Source organism: Mixophyes fleayi, chromosome 10, assembly GCF_038048845.1.
Source record: "Mixophyes fleayi isolate aMixFle1 chromosome 10, aMixFle1.hap1, whole genome shotgun sequence".
NCBI classification, from domain to species: Eukaryota; Metazoa; Chordata; class Amphibia; order Anura; family Limnodynastidae; genus Mixophyes; species Mixophyes fleayi.
Window position 1 is genome coordinate 30,532,700 of NC_134411.1, and position 15,672 is coordinate 30,548,371.

At 39.5% G+C, this 15,672-nt stretch overlaps 1 protein-coding gene across 5 annotated transcripts in view; it reads left to right on the top strand.

Annotated features, from left to right (window-relative positions):
• The window catches only part of LRRC4C (leucine rich repeat containing 4C), a 610,411-nt gene that overhangs the window by 273,390 nt on the left and 321,349 nt on the right, over positions 1–15,672 (top strand). For all 5 annotated transcript variants that reach the window (XR_012679465.1, XM_075188319.1, XM_075188315.1 and 2 more), the window contains exon 3: positions 2,598–2,692. The gene's annotated coding sequence lies outside the window, so the exon portion shown is untranslated. The remainder of the gene's footprint in view (positions 1–2,597; positions 2,693–15,672) is intronic.

The window sequence follows — 15,672 nt, forward strand, 5'->3', positions numbered from 1 at the left end:
TAGATTCAAACATACCTACCGATGTAAATATACTTGAGCGAGAAAACGCTTTTGAAATACAGAGTGAACTGAAAAACAAACCCCCAACATAGTATTGTCCTTGGCTGTCGTCAGTACACACGTCCATTCAGCTCACCTGTCATTGTCAATGTTGTTCTTTTCATTGCAAACATACAATTTTAAGACATGGATTTATGCCTCTAAGAATCTTGTATTTTGGAGGGTTGTACATAATTGCCTTCTTTCAAGTATACCGCTACATGAAATGTATGATGTATTTGTTCAATAAAAAAAAGATATTTTTAAAACTTACTTTTCAGGTGGTATAGGAATAATGTATATACCAATTATCTGCAATCACACCTACCACGGTATTTATGTCAGTGAAAAGCTGTAACCACACCTACTGCAATAATTATTTCAGTAAAAAAAAAAAACAAGCATTTATTACACATTCAACTTTCTGGTTCTATAAGGATAATGTATGTTCCATGTACGTACCTATTATACCATTTTCCTTTTATGTAACCGAGAACAATGATTTCAGAACTGGCTACTTTTATAAGGGTAAGGTTATGTGATAGGGCCTGTTGCATTGGGATGTCCAGTATTTGTAAGCTCCAAGCAGACAGTATTTCCTATGCATGCAAAAAAATATCTGCATTTGCACCCCTTGCATTGCAACATTGTTTGAACAGGAGCAAATGTGCTCTTTTTTTTGCATTGTCCTAACTGTAAATGTGGGTGTGGCCCATTAGCTTTACGCACCATTAGCATTATGCATAATCAGAGCTCTTTTTCATCTACCTTAAATTTCCCTGGAGAAATTAGCTCTACTGGAAACCACTTTTTTCACACGTGGAAAGTGCACAATGAACTCGTGCTATAACACACGTCACAGCAATTTCATATTATCTGATTCCTCAATACGTCTCTTAAAGGGGATTTGACACCTTCAGACTATTTTAATTATATTATACGTGCCCCCATATTACTAACTTGACCTCTTTATTATTATTACGTACATTTTTCTTGTTTAGCTGTCTTTGTGCTTTTCTTCCATGTCATTTTTAACAACAGTCAGAGATAAGGATTGATATGAGGATTTGACACATTGTTGCAGTGCTCTCTGCAAAATAATTAGTACAAAATTGCAGGAGCGCACGTGCAAACCAGAGATGCAAAGTCACCTTCAGGCGGAAAACCCTTTCAAACTGCAATAGGTGCACACTGGCTTTTTTAACTAAGTTTCTCTGCAATTTGGCTTAGTTTGAACACAGACCGCCGCCAATTTCTCTGTGTGGTTTTATTTGTCTCTTTCAATGTAATCCTCTTTTTCTTACAACTGTAAAAGTGCCTGCTGTAACACTGTAGAACCAGGAGGTTGGTAGCCATTTTTTTCATTACCAAATGACCTTGAGATCTGCTTCCCCTCAACAGTAGTAAAGGGAGTAGACGTTACTTAAGTATTCCGCCAGTCAAAAGAACAAACAAAACTGAAGCAGGTTTTATGGAGATCTGCCCAAAGAACAATAATTATTATTGTTTCCCCATTTCACAATTTACAAGTGGATATTCCCATTTCACTGCAAATAATTTGCCCACCTTGTTTAAAAGAGCCTACGTCATCATCGTTTGTTGAATAAAAGTGAAGGTATTTTGCAATGGAATCGTCAAAATTCTCTTCCCTCTTTCCATCCCCTCAAACAGAAAAAACGGGAATCCATAGACCCACTCAGGTGGAAAAATGATTTTTATAATTTACATTTGGCATTATAAAGAAGCCAGTAACCACAAAAGAGGATTACTGTCTGTAATTATTGTACCTCTAAATGCTGATCATTGGGGTAAAAGGAAGATATTAGCCGAGCCCGGTTACACTACATGCGTCAAGAGACGAGGAAAGTATTTGTTGGGATGTTGAAGTCTATGAAGCTATGATCTGGTGATCAGGGGTGTCTTAGGGGTACCCCATCTATTATATCGGGAACACCAGGTGTCTTAATCTTGTTCATTGTCTTGGCCCCCTTAACCTAAGGGGCTTTTCCAGTGAGAGGATTGTAGCTTCTTGGAGGGGGAGTGAACCTGGGGCTGTTCTCTTAGAGAGACCCCTATATAGTATTCTTGGTATAGTAAAAAAAAGGTGGTTTAATATTGGAGCCCTCTGAAATCAGGACTGGCTCTGGGGTCGAAAATGAGTAATTTTCCTTTTTTGTTAAATTGCAAATTTAAATTACCAATTCATGACGATTCAAGGCATTTTGTACGATATTCTGTCGATTCTTATATTTAAAACAAACCTAATAAAACAAAAAAACTTGGAAAAAGATCCCGGCACTTTTATTAAAGACAAAGCCCATCAGGTTTTGTCTTTAATAACATTGCTGTTTGAAGAAAATGACTTCAAAGTGCCAGGAAATGGTGGTTCTACGGAACCGCCACATAGACTTCTTTTCTAGTGAATACTGAAGTGATAATAGTAGAACACCATTTATGGCTATATTATTTATAGGAGTTTATACATGTATTAGCGTCAAAGATGTATTAAATAAACAAGCTGATCCTGACACATAGACATGCTTTCTCTTCCTTGACAGGGATCCATTCCAAACTGGAATACCTTCAGAATGAGTGATGTGGCGCAGTGGGCGGGACCTGAGTCTTGACTACATTCATATGACAGACATATCAGGTGAGTGCAACAGGAGTTTTTTGCCTTCGCCAATGCACCTAAAATAACAGATAAGTTTGGCGGGAGTCACCGAGTTCAGTTGGAACGTTGCCTGGTAATTGAAAAGTGTTGCTAAACCATTGTTGATGTAATTCTGATCAAATATCCTTATGTATTGGGATGGATAATGTTTTGGGAACAGATGTCTTTTTACAGCAATTTATATGGTGAGTGACAGAGAGGTCATTTTGGCATTTGACGTGACTTCAATATTTAAGGTAAAGTGTTAAATAGATCTCTTTATTTACGTTGTGGTGAGATAGTGATGATTTTTCTAGTTATAGCACACATAGATAATCTCTCAGATAATGGCTATTGGCGCTAAACACTTGTTTTATCATTTGTTTTGTTTGTAAAACAAAACTTTGCTCCTGCATGGATTTGGTACAAGTGAGGGACTTTCTGAAGGCTACAAAAAGCGTGAGAAAAATGTTCTGATTTACGTGACCTTTTCACTGAAGGGCTTATTGCAGAGTAGGGAAAACTGTGCAGTAGTCCAGGTGAGGAGACTAGTTAGATTGCTGTTCTTTGCTAAATGCTGATTACAGGAATTGATAAGTGATTGTAGCTGTCATTGTGAACTGTTTTCTGACAGCTGTCATCTAGAGCTATTGTGAATTATCATAGTAAGTGTTTTCTGACAGCTGTCAAGTGGAGCTAGTATTGTGAATCCTCACAGTAATTGTAATCTGACAGCGATCATTTGGAGCTAGAGTTGTGAATCCTCACAGTAATTGTTTTCAGACAGCTGTTACATGGCGCTAGTGTTGTGAATCCTCACAGTTGCCATCACATAGTTATATACAATGGCGAAACTACTGCAACTGCAGTGGAAGTGACCACTATGGGACCCAGAGTTGAGCCTTCCAAGGCCCTCGCTCCTTCCAGTATGTCCTTGTAGTTACATAGTAAGGATGAAAAAAGACACAGGTGTATCCAATTCATGTTTTCATAAATTATAAATAGTTTTCTTTCTCTTCACCATATACTGCGTATTTCCTAACATATTTCTGCTGTCAATCTGACTGAGGTGAGAAGCTACCTCTAACAATACAAAAGCTTGGAGACATGGCCTTGTTTCATAGGATTGAGTAACATTAGCGGGGGTAGAATACAATAGTGAGCCTGTCAGGTCTGGAAAGAGCTGAAAATATGACAACGAGCAGGCAGTGTGTCGGACACGACTCCCTGCGTTTGCTCACTGCCTGAAAAAAAGGATTAACATAAACATATGACCGTCACATTTACCTGTGCTAGGCACAATTAAGAAGAAAAAATGAGGTCCCAATCCCTTGAAATAAAAAGCTCATGTCTTTAGACTGTGACACAATCTGCTGCCTTTGTTCCAGGCAGAGAGATGTGACACAGAAGAACCAGCAAAGCATTAGTTAGAATATAGCTGCATGTATTCTCTGCTCTGTTATAAGATTTATGGCTGAAGGAATCACCAGAGTGCTGATTAACCCATTCAATACATTCAGACAGATTGCACAATTCCCATTGCCCCAATGAGATTACACTCTAGTAATGGAACTATCACTGTGGAACGATAATCCAGTCTACCTATTAATCTCTTCCCATGGATTTTGACTGATGATGTTATATCGCCTAATGAATCTGAAGCATCTGTATCGTATCAAGCATTATTGTAATATTAATCCGTCCCCATAACTGTAAGTGAATCCTCTGTCTGGCTAATTCTTCTGCATGCAGAGACTGTCTTGCTTAGTACAATAAATGACTGATACATTTAGGAAACCATGTTTATTCTGCACCTTACAATTATGTCACAGATATAATGTTTTAACACAGTTTTGTGGGGATGTGTAGGGAGTGTTTCTTCTATAGTAACATTTTTAATGGTGTGTTCATGTTGGCAAAATTTAAAACAGTTCAAAATAATGAAAAACAAAATGTATAAGCTTACATCTCGCAGTAAGCAAATTATATATCCATACCTCCTAAAATTTCCAATCCGTAAATCAGGATAGGAGGTGTGGCCATATCCTCATGGGTATGTGGTCACACCCACTTGGGGTGTGCCTACTTCATGATGGGGGAGTGGCCACACACCCAGGGACTTATCTAATTTTTTTATATACGTGTTACATGTAGAAGAGTTTAGGGCGATGGAGGTCTGTGGTCTTGGTAATGAGAGAGGCCTAGGGGGACATCATTTTCAATCCAGGCCTGTCCCTAAAAGCCCTTTTTTGCTAACTATAAAAAAGACAAGGCACTAAGCAGTAAACCAAAAAAATAACTTCTACTTTTTAACAATAAAAAAAAATATGACTAGCCATCAAGAACAGTGTGGTGAGGCAAAATGCATCATTCCTCTGTGTCAAGCCTGGACAACCTGTGGCTTTCCAGGTCTTGTGAAACTACAAGTCCCAGCATGCTTTGCCAGTAGATAGCTGATAGCTGTCAGGGCATGCTTATTAGTTGGTAATAAAAAGTTTTGCAAAACTTTTTTGATCTCCCTTCAATTAGCATATTGCTCCCTTGTGAGCCGTGACCAAATGGCTGTTTGGTTACAATTTTAGCATATCAGTTTACATTTCAAAATGTGGATGATTTATATATCCCTTTTATGGCCGTTGTGAACCTCGTATAGCCTAGAACTAGAGTTAGTTGGGTGTTAAATCAAGAACCAACATATTTTGAATTCGTCATGGATTCACGTTATTTATCAATGGGTTTTTGTTGGGACAAACCTTATTGAAAACGAAGCACAAATTACTTGTTAAGCAATAAAAATTGAAAAACAGTGTAAATTCTGTTGATTTTTGAGTTAGCAGAATTTATTTGCTTCTCTCTCATCTAGAACAGAAATGCTAATGTTAAATTTTGCACGTCAAAAGAACCCAACACTTTGATTTTTATTTCAATACTATAGTCAGTTGACATGCACTGAATTTGAAAGTATTGTTTGTAGTATAATCTCACAAAACTAGCATTTCTAACCTGTTCATATAAGGATGTTGAAAAGTAGACCTGATTATTACATCTTGCAGAAAACTGTGTGGGGAGCAAGACTGGCACCCATTTTGTACCCAGGTTTTTGAGCATCAACTTTTTTTGAGAGAAAAATAATAAAATTGTTGCTCACAACATCTTTGAAAAAAAACTATTAAAATGAAAGGTACCTAAAATATTTGACTAAGCATGGCTTGCTTAGTAAATTAGAACCATTGATTAAGGTTAGATGGGTACATAGGCAATTCCGCAACACTTACATGTGATGACCTCATGAAAAGATAAAGAAGTAATTATTTTTGGCCAGGATTTGTATATACAGCACAACAAATCCAATCTTGTTTAAATGGGAGGAAAAGGATAACAAAAATATGCTCAGCATGAATTAGATACAGTATGTCTGTTTCCTGTAAAGGAAATCGCACATCCTTTCTCGTCCTTTCATTCTGCTTTTGGGAAGAATAAGGACTTTCATCTGCTCATTAATAGTGTTCATTTGAATGTAGCTGATCTTTACACAACCAGCGTGAAGCCGCTTTACAGAGTATCAAATAGCGGCAAACATCTGAAAAGATGAGCACTTCAATTATTTTCTAAAACAGAGTAACTATCACATGAGGGAAAGTGGCAATCATGTGTTCTATTGTACGTTTAGTCTATCAGAAAATTTGCTGCAGGAAAATATTGTTCTTTCCCATTTTTGTTAATGCTTGTGATACAATGTAAATGGAAATATAAACTATTTTATAAGGACGTTTAAAGAGACTTTAAAATCGTTTTGAAGCTTGAATAGATTATTGACCTAAAGTTATAATGAAATATATTGATTTAAACATTTGTACTGAAAGGCTTGTTATACAATCAGGTTACAGCAGGTAAACAGGTCCACTATACGCTGCCTGGTATTTCCACCAGATTTTTGCCTCACTCATAACTGTATGAACTTCAATTGCTCTCTTGCTGAAAGATTCTAATGTGGTTTAATTATATTACATTGACATTTGGAAATTTCAAACATCTTTAGCTTTGAAAAGTTCTATCTATGTAGTGACCATATTTAATAGAAGTTGATGATATATGGGTATATATATATATATATATATATATATATATATATTATACATCTTGCAGAAGAATGTGAATGTCTAACCTTTTAATATAAGGATATAGAAAAGTACATAGAGTGTAATGTGTGGGGAGCAAGACTGGTGCCCATTTTGTACCCACATTAGTTAGCATCAAGTTTTCATGGGGACAAATATTAAATTCTTGCTTGCAAAGAAAACACTAAAAATAATTACTTACAGCTTCATTGTCTGTGATGGTGAGCGTGTTTGATTGAAATTCTTAGTCATGTTTTTAAACATGCTTAGTCATGTTTTTATTTAGTGGAGTTGAAACGAATTCATCATTCATATTCAGTAGCTCATGCCGGCCACATGTGTAGATTATGTTGGTCAATTTGTCATATGATTGGCCAAACATTGCACTGTATACGGTCAGCCAAATCGTTGTCCTAAATCAGTGTTTCTCAACTCCAGTCCTCAGGGACCCCAAACAGTGCATGTTTTCCATATCTCTTTGCTGGAGCACAGGTGTATTTATTACTAACGGACACATTTTGAAAGATCTACAGGTGGTATAATTATATCACTTGTGGCCTGGAAAACCTGCATTGTCCTAACAGTGTCCTAAATTATCAAAATCCAATAATCTGATTGGGTCAGATTTAATTGGTAAGAACAGAGAATCAAGTTGGCTAAATTTTGTCCAAATTGATATTTGTTTCAGATAAAGCTATTTAAAGTCCTAAACATATAAGGGCTGTATATGGTACACAGTTACCAGTGGAGAAAAGGTGGTATTTCCAGTAGTAGCCAATCAGACATTTGCTATAATTTTGTAATTTTTACTAGAAATATGATAGTTAGAATCTTATTGGATGCTGCAGTACCGCCTTTTCCACAAAATTTCTGCCTCCACTGTGTCTAGGGAACTGGTACTCTTTAATTTAAAAAAAAAATGACAAATCAGCTGCAAGCATACACATTTTTGTGGTAATTAATTGTTTAATGAAACCTAATTTTGGCGAAAGCATTCTGTAAACTAAAAGTTTTTGTCTGCGTTTAATTGGTTTTGTGCACACTTTCCCTCATTATACTTTTTTAGATGTTTGATAGGATAGAATGGAAACGTTCACAATCAATGAGCGGAATAAACTGTAACCGACTCAGAATTAATCTAATGCTTTTACTTTAATACCACAAAAAAAAAGATGTTTTGGATTTTCAAGCAAAATATGACACTTGACATTTCTTTCTGAGTTTGAATAACGGCTCTTGCTCAAAAAAAAAAAGGAAAGAGAAAAAGAACGTAACTGGCATTTAGATTGTGTCAAATTATGCAATTAATTATTCCATTCTTATTTGCAATTCACAAGCATACTGCGGTTGTCTCCTACAATATATGTAGCCATACAGAGACAAAGGATTTGCTTAAAAAAATCAGTCCGCACGGCTTTGTGCTAATGTAGACGGCAAAGTACAGTTAATGCTCAGAGCTCCAGACCTTCCAGATGTATTTTGTTCTATCAGAACCCAGGGAGACCGAGCAACGGGACTCTGCATTAATGAGACTAAATTTCCTTATGTAGAAATAGTAGTAGTATGTGGTAACAGTATGTGATAATATCTTGTTGTAGAAATGAGATAATGCACACATTTGTTGAGAAATGAAGATATCAGCGGCAGGTCAATATATCTTATAAATATTAACGTTTATAGATATATATATATATATATATATATATATATATATATATATATATATATATATATATATATGAAAAGCATAATAACCAATCTAACAACCAAGTCGAATCGCGTTTTGCAGAGGAACAAGCCTATTTGTAGAGGTGCGAAGTTCTGGTGATACAGTCTTAGAGTTCCCCTTTTTTTTTTTTTTGCCATTTCACAGAACGTCATTTCGAAACTGTATTTGTAATTTCGCAGTTTTCTGAATTTATAGTCTTTGAACAGAACTGTGTTAACAACGGTCAGTTCATTCTGCTGGGTGGTTCGGTTGGATGTTGAACACTTAAGGCCAAATTCCACTGGCGAAACGCGTAAAATTTCATGCTCGAATGCAGATTGAGGTGAATACTAGTGGAAGAGTTTTGAATTTTTTTTTCTCATTTTTAGGCTGTTGATACCTTTATCTGTCACTAAATGCCCATGATCAAAATGGGGTAAGATTGGCATTTCTGAAAACAGGTGCAAGTGGGAGCACCAATGGGAAGCCGCAGCTTTCTATTGGTCCATGTAGTCAAGCCTCCAGAAAGAGGCAACAATTACAGCAACATTGGAGCACCAGGAATAAGTGTTTAAGCGTGAGGTTCCCGAAGCTCTGTTAAGGGGAAGTAGCAGCTCAGTTATACTTTAACATTTAACCCAAAGTGCATCCTAAAAGATTCTTTACCTGAGTGCAGAGACATAAGGATATGCTATATTTATATGTACATAGGCAGGGGCAAATGCAGAATTTGCAGAGGGGGGTTTCCACACCACGCTGCCAGTGGGCGTGACCAGCATGCATAGGGGCGTGGCTATAATATTAGACAGTGCTTGGCTGCTCTCCTACTCTCCCTATCCCTACAATATACATCAGCAATGCTGCGTGCACTACTGTTAGGTGCAGGCAGCTCTTTCTTTTTTGAGCAGAGCCGTGGGAAGCGGGAGCAGGGTCCAGCCATCTCAATTATACAGTGCCCCAAGCTTGTAGGGGGTTTCCAGGCACTAGGAACCCCCCCCCCCCCCTCAGTTTGCCTATGATAGGGTTCAATAAAATAAGATTAAAGACAATGCTACAATGATACAATATGAAGTCTATATACACTAACAGTAGTTCCAGCAATAGTTCTACAATTTCTTAATAGATTTTCATATAAATCTTAATATAAAGAGATGAACGTAAAGTTGTATTTTTGTTGAAACACGTATTTATGTGGTTCTCACTCGTCCGGTGATTTTAATGCCCCTGTGGTGCCCACAGCGCTGGCCGCTGGCATGAAGGAGAGCCTTACATGTGAAGCTGCCAGCTGCCGCTTCTTCATTTTTTTCCTCCTGTCTTCAGAATTCATAACTGTTTTTGTTAGAAACTTGTTTTTTTTCTTCTTCTTCCAAGTATAAAGCATTTAATAAAAACAAAATTGATAGTGTGCTGCTTCCGCCTTTGCAGAAAGCGAACGTTTAAAATAAGAGTTTAGCCAGGAGATTTTATTTAGATAACGTGACAAATAATTACAGACCCCAAAAAGCTGCACTTGTCTTTGCTAAAGTCTAAATACAGATTTTAATTCTCAAGGCTTTGTGTATATCAGGATCAGGATATAAAATGCAAAATCCACATTTCAATATCTAGATTCACATTGCAATAGTGTGGTATGGTTTATATGACTTCTAAGAGTAGATTGACGGAAGAGTGGAGGTGTTGCCCATAGCAACCAATCAGATTCTAGCTATCATTTTCTAGCACGCACTATATAACTGATAGCTGGAATCTGATTGGTTGCTATGGGCAAAACCTCCACATTTCCTTTTTAGAAGTTTTAGTAAATCTAACTCCCAGACCTAGTATAGTCTAAATAAAACACAACTTAATTAACCACAACACTTGCAAACACTTATACACGTATTTACACGAACACATACACATGTAGCTCACATTAAAATTAGTTGCAACATATAGTTATTTGTAAAGGAATGTAGCAGAGTTTATGGTGAAATATTAAAATGTTATATACATGTTAGTGAGATCTAAGGGTCAGGTCTCAGGAAACATATCATGTCTGGTATCATTCTAATCCCCTATTTATCCGCAGACGTCCGGTTCAATCGCCAAAAGGATCGCACTTTGTGTATGCTAGTTATTAATGATGGGGAATAAATGATCATGTATGTTATTGTGTGTGTAATGCTAATAGACCAGTCTGAACTAGTTCTTGGCGGGAAGATTAGTGTGCATCTTCTGGAGAGCTGACCCCCACCCTTGGAGGGCATCGTTTGAACTGGCCAATGACCTGCATTACACTGGACCTTCATGAAGCCTGAACCTATGGAAACATGCCAAATTATCTGTATTGTTTTCCCTGTGTCACTGACTCTGGGACCAGTATTCAGTCATATTGACCACAGACTTCAGGACTGAATGACTGTATGCTGGATCAGGGCGCCTGCAATAGTACTTGTACTAATTTTATTTCAATTGTTACTCTGCTGCTTTTTGCTATTAAATCGCATTGTGTTTTGGAACCACATAGCTGGAAGTGAACAATTGTTATCAGATATCGACTAGACGTACATAACACTCAGAAGGTTCAATTTATTAAGAAATACAGAGTAATATCCTTGACAGAGGCTTGGTAGATTGCAAGCTCTTCAGAGCAGGAAACTTGCACCACTTGTTATGTACCTGTACTGTAATCAATATATGTTTGTTTTACCTACAGATGCACAGCACTTAAATATAACCTAAATAATGATATTTGGTACAAATAAGTAAAACAATGACCTGACGTTTTTGCTGCAAAGCATCACGCCGTTTGATACCTCCCTCCGTTTAGTGAATTGCTAGATGGCTGCAGTGCGTCAAAAGCAGCGATCCTGTTTATTTATCATAACATCATCGTAAATCTTATTAAACAAATCCCACCTCTTCAATTCTAATTTATTTCTGCATTTGCAATTAATTCCCATTTACCAACCAGTAGATCCGGGAGCACAGGGACTATCTGATGAAAAGTTTTGACTCTAAAGCAATAGAGAGAGAGACCGCATATATGTCAAGGGAGAAATATAGACTATAGTTAAGTTAATTTTTACATCAGATCACGCTTCCCATAACACTTTCTGCGAGTCCCCTGCACAGCGGTCTGATCTCTGTGTGATAAGAACAGAACACTTTGTATTATAGAAGATTTATTTGATTCCCTTGTTTGTGTCTGTGCAGCTAGAAGAATCAGCAGAGAATGTAACCCTGCAGACTGCAGTCTTGATGACTCACGCTTTTGTAAAAATGTGCGCAGGTAGAACCAGCCAATGAAATTTAAATACCAAGTGATTTTTTTTTATTTTTATATTCTATGGTATTTACTTCCTCCGGAGCAGAAGATTTCTGTGTTTGTTCTTTGAAATGATTTGCTGGCATTTTTCTATTAGCTGTGAAAATTTTTTTTTACTCTCCCAGCATGTCGTAATAAGTAGCGCTATTAATAACACGACTGTGATTTAATTGCTTTGCTAATCTGCATTTTTTTTCTAGAGATTTGGTTGATTGCTGTTTGGCAGGTTACTACTAGACGACAGTTACGAGATTCCATATTAGTCCATCAACTGCATCAATTCCCTAAGCTGCCCTTATAAAACACAGCATAGAAGGTTGGGTTTTTTTTTTGTCATATAAGTGCTAATACTGGGGGTATATAAGGAATGCCACTGCATTGTAGAATTTGAATTCTGTTGTATGCAGTTTTCATTATTTATTCTTATCCTATGTGCTGTAGGCGCTAAGGCTCGTGACATCAGGGGGTAAATGTATCAAGCTGAGAGTTTTTCGGCGGGTTTGAAAAACCAATCAGATTCTAGCTATCATTTATTTAGTACATTCTACAAAATGACAGAAATAATCTGATTGGTTGTTATAGGCAACATCTCCACTTTGCAAACCCGCTGGAAAACTCTCAGCTTGATACATTTACCCAGGGCCATCTTAACAATATTATGGGCCCCCGGGCAAAGCAGTGCACCGGGGCCCCTAGATATAGATATAGATATAGATATAGATGTATACAGATATAGATATAGATATATAGAGATAGAGATAGATAGATGTACTTGCTCAGTGTCCTTTGAAGGTTTTTTTTGCAGGTTTTTTTCTTTTGCAGGATTATTTATTCTCATTAAGAGCCCTGCCTATGGGGCCCCCTTGCCCGTGGGGCCCCCGGGCAGCTGCCCATCAATGGAAAAGATGGCCCTGCATTTACCCCCAGGTGTCCTTAATGTCTTGAAACGGCGCTGACACTGTCTTCTATGTGCTAGAAAATAGTGCTTGTAAGTGCCTAGTTTCTAGGGCTAAAACACTTGGGCCGCTCAGAGCAGTTGTCTGTCACTAGAGGGAGATTGATTGTAGAGTTTATAGCTTTCTAGCAGGTCTGGCCAACCTGCGGCTCTTCAAGTGTTGTGAAACTACAAGACCCAGCATGCTCTGCCAGTAGATGGCCAGCAAAATAGCTGTCAGGGCATGCTGGGACTTGTAGTGTTACAACACCTGGAGAGCTACAGGTTGGCCAGTCCTGCATGATAGTGTATCTGCAGAGGTTTTGGCACATGTGTTGGGAGCAGGCATACCGGCATTTTATCGGTATCGGCAAATTGCATTTAAAAAGCACCCATCCCCATTATTGTGGGCTGAATCAATATTTAGAAGTATTCAGCCCACTAGTAATTCTCCTTATGTATCAAGTGTTCCCAGCACCTCTTAGGTTGTAAGCTCACTGGGGCAGGGCCATCTATACCTTCTGTTTCAAGTAACATAGTAACATAGTAACATAGTTGATGAGGTTGAAAAAAGACACCAGTCCATCCAAGTTCAACCTATTTTGGATCTCCTGCGATCCCTCACTTATATTTGAAACTGATCCAGAGTAAGTAACCACCAATCTGTTTAGATTGTGAAAATTCCCCCAGACCCAATATTGCAGTCTTAATTTTACCCTATATCCACTACTATACTTCATTTTAATTAACGGTCGTATCTCTGGATACACTTTTCCGTAAAAAAATTGTCTAATCCTTTCTTAAACATATCTATTGAATCTACCATCACAACCTTCCCTGGCAGTGAATTCCATATCTTGACTGCCCTTACTGTAAAGAACCCCTTCCTTTGCCGGTTGTGAAACTTCCTTTCCTCTAACCTTAGGGGTGTCCTGTGTATAGTCCTTGGGTAAAAAGTTCCCATGAAAGTTCATTCACTGGATGTGATATGTTTGTGTCAGGATTCCGCCAAAGTACTGTAATTCTGCCTCCGCTATGTGTGAGTGGTAGGTGCTCCGTAAATACATTAAGGGATGCTGTTGTATCTTTATTGTAAAATACTTGCAGCCAGAGCAGGATCCGTCATTAGGCAAAATAAGCTCCCACCAGGGCCGGACTGGCCATCTGGCACTTCTGGCATTTGCCAGAAGGGCCGATGGCTGTATGGGCCGGTCCGGGCCCTGCGCTTCCAGTCCTTTTTTTAAAAAAAAAAAACAACTTCCGCGCGATGTGACGTCATGATGTCACGCAGCCGTCTAGGTGCCGTCGGTCTGTTGAGCGCGCAGGTTGTTGAGGTGAGTTGGTGTGTCCGGGGATAGTGACAGGTACTGCAGGGGAGGGGGGGGGAATGAGTAAAAATAACTGCAGGGAGACTGTATGGGAGAAGTGATTGAAAATGTCTGCAGGGGGAAGGGGGGGTGTGAGGGACAATGTCTGCAGGGGGAAGGGGGGGTGTGAGGGACAATGTCTGCAGGGGGAAGGGGGAGTGTGAGGGACATGTCTGCAGGGGGAAGGGGGTGTGTGAGGGACAATGTCTGCAGGGGGAAAGGGGTGTGTGAGGGACAATGTCTGCAGGGGGAAGGGGGTGTGTGAGGGACAATGTCTGCAGGGGGAAGGGGGGTGTGAGGGACAATGTCTGCAGGGGGAGGGGGGTGTGTGAGGGACAATGTCTGCAGGGGGAGGGGGGGTGTGAGGGACAATGTCTGCAGGGGGAAGGGGGGGTGTGAGGGACAATGTCTGCAGGGGGAAGGGGGGTATGAGGGACAATGTCTGCAGGGGGAGGGGGGGTGTGAGGGACAATGTCTGCAGGGGGAGGGGAGGAGTGAGGGACAATGTCTGCAGGGGGAAGGGGGGGTGTGAGCGACAATGTCTGCAGGGGGAAGGGGGGGTGTGAGCGACAATGTCTGCAGGGATGAAGGGCGTGTGAGGGACAATGTGTGCAGGGGGAAGGGGGGTGTGAGGGACAATGTCTGCAGGGGGAGGGGGGGGTGAGGGACAATGTCTGCAGGGGGAGGGGGGGTGAGGGACAATGTCTGCAGGGGGAGGGGGGGTGAGGGACAATGTCTGCAGGGGGGGGGGTGTGAGGGACAATGTCTGCAGGGGGAAGGGAGGAGTGTGAGGGACAATGTCTGCAGGGGGAAGGGGGGGTGTGAGCGACAATGTCTGCAGGCGAAAGGGGGGGGTGTGAGCGACAATGTGTGCAGGGGGAAGGGGGGTGTGAGGGACAATGTCTGCAGGGGGAAGGGGGGTGTGAAGGACAATGTCTGCAGGGGGAAGGGGGTGTCTGAGGGACAATGTCTGCAAGGGGAAGGGGGGGTGAAGGACAATGTCTGCAGGGGGGGTGAGTGACAATGTCTGCAGGGGGAATTGGGGGTGAAAATGTCTGCATGGGGGGCAATGGCTGTAGGAGGGGAAAAATAAAAAATTGCCAATGTGTGTGGGGGTACAGTATATGACTGTAATGTATGTGGAGTGACAGTATATGACTGTAATGTGTGGGGGGGACAGTATATGACTGTAATGTGTGGGGGGGACAGTATATGACTATAATGTGTGTGGGGGACAGTATATGACTATAATGTGTGCTATTAAGTTAATGTGGGGCTGTTTGGGGAAAATTAGGTATATTTATTAAATTAAATTATAAATTATTTAATGCCTGAGATGGTTGGGAAATGGTTACTTTTATTAAATATAAATGCTATTTAATTTCTTGCTGGGGTTGATTGGAGGGAGGGAAAGCGGTTTATTTATTAAATGGGAATACTATTAATTTAATGTTTGGGCTGGTTGTAGGGAAATAGGTCTATTTATTAAATGTATATACTATTTAATGTCAGGGCTAGTTGGAGGGAAATAGATGTATTTATCAAA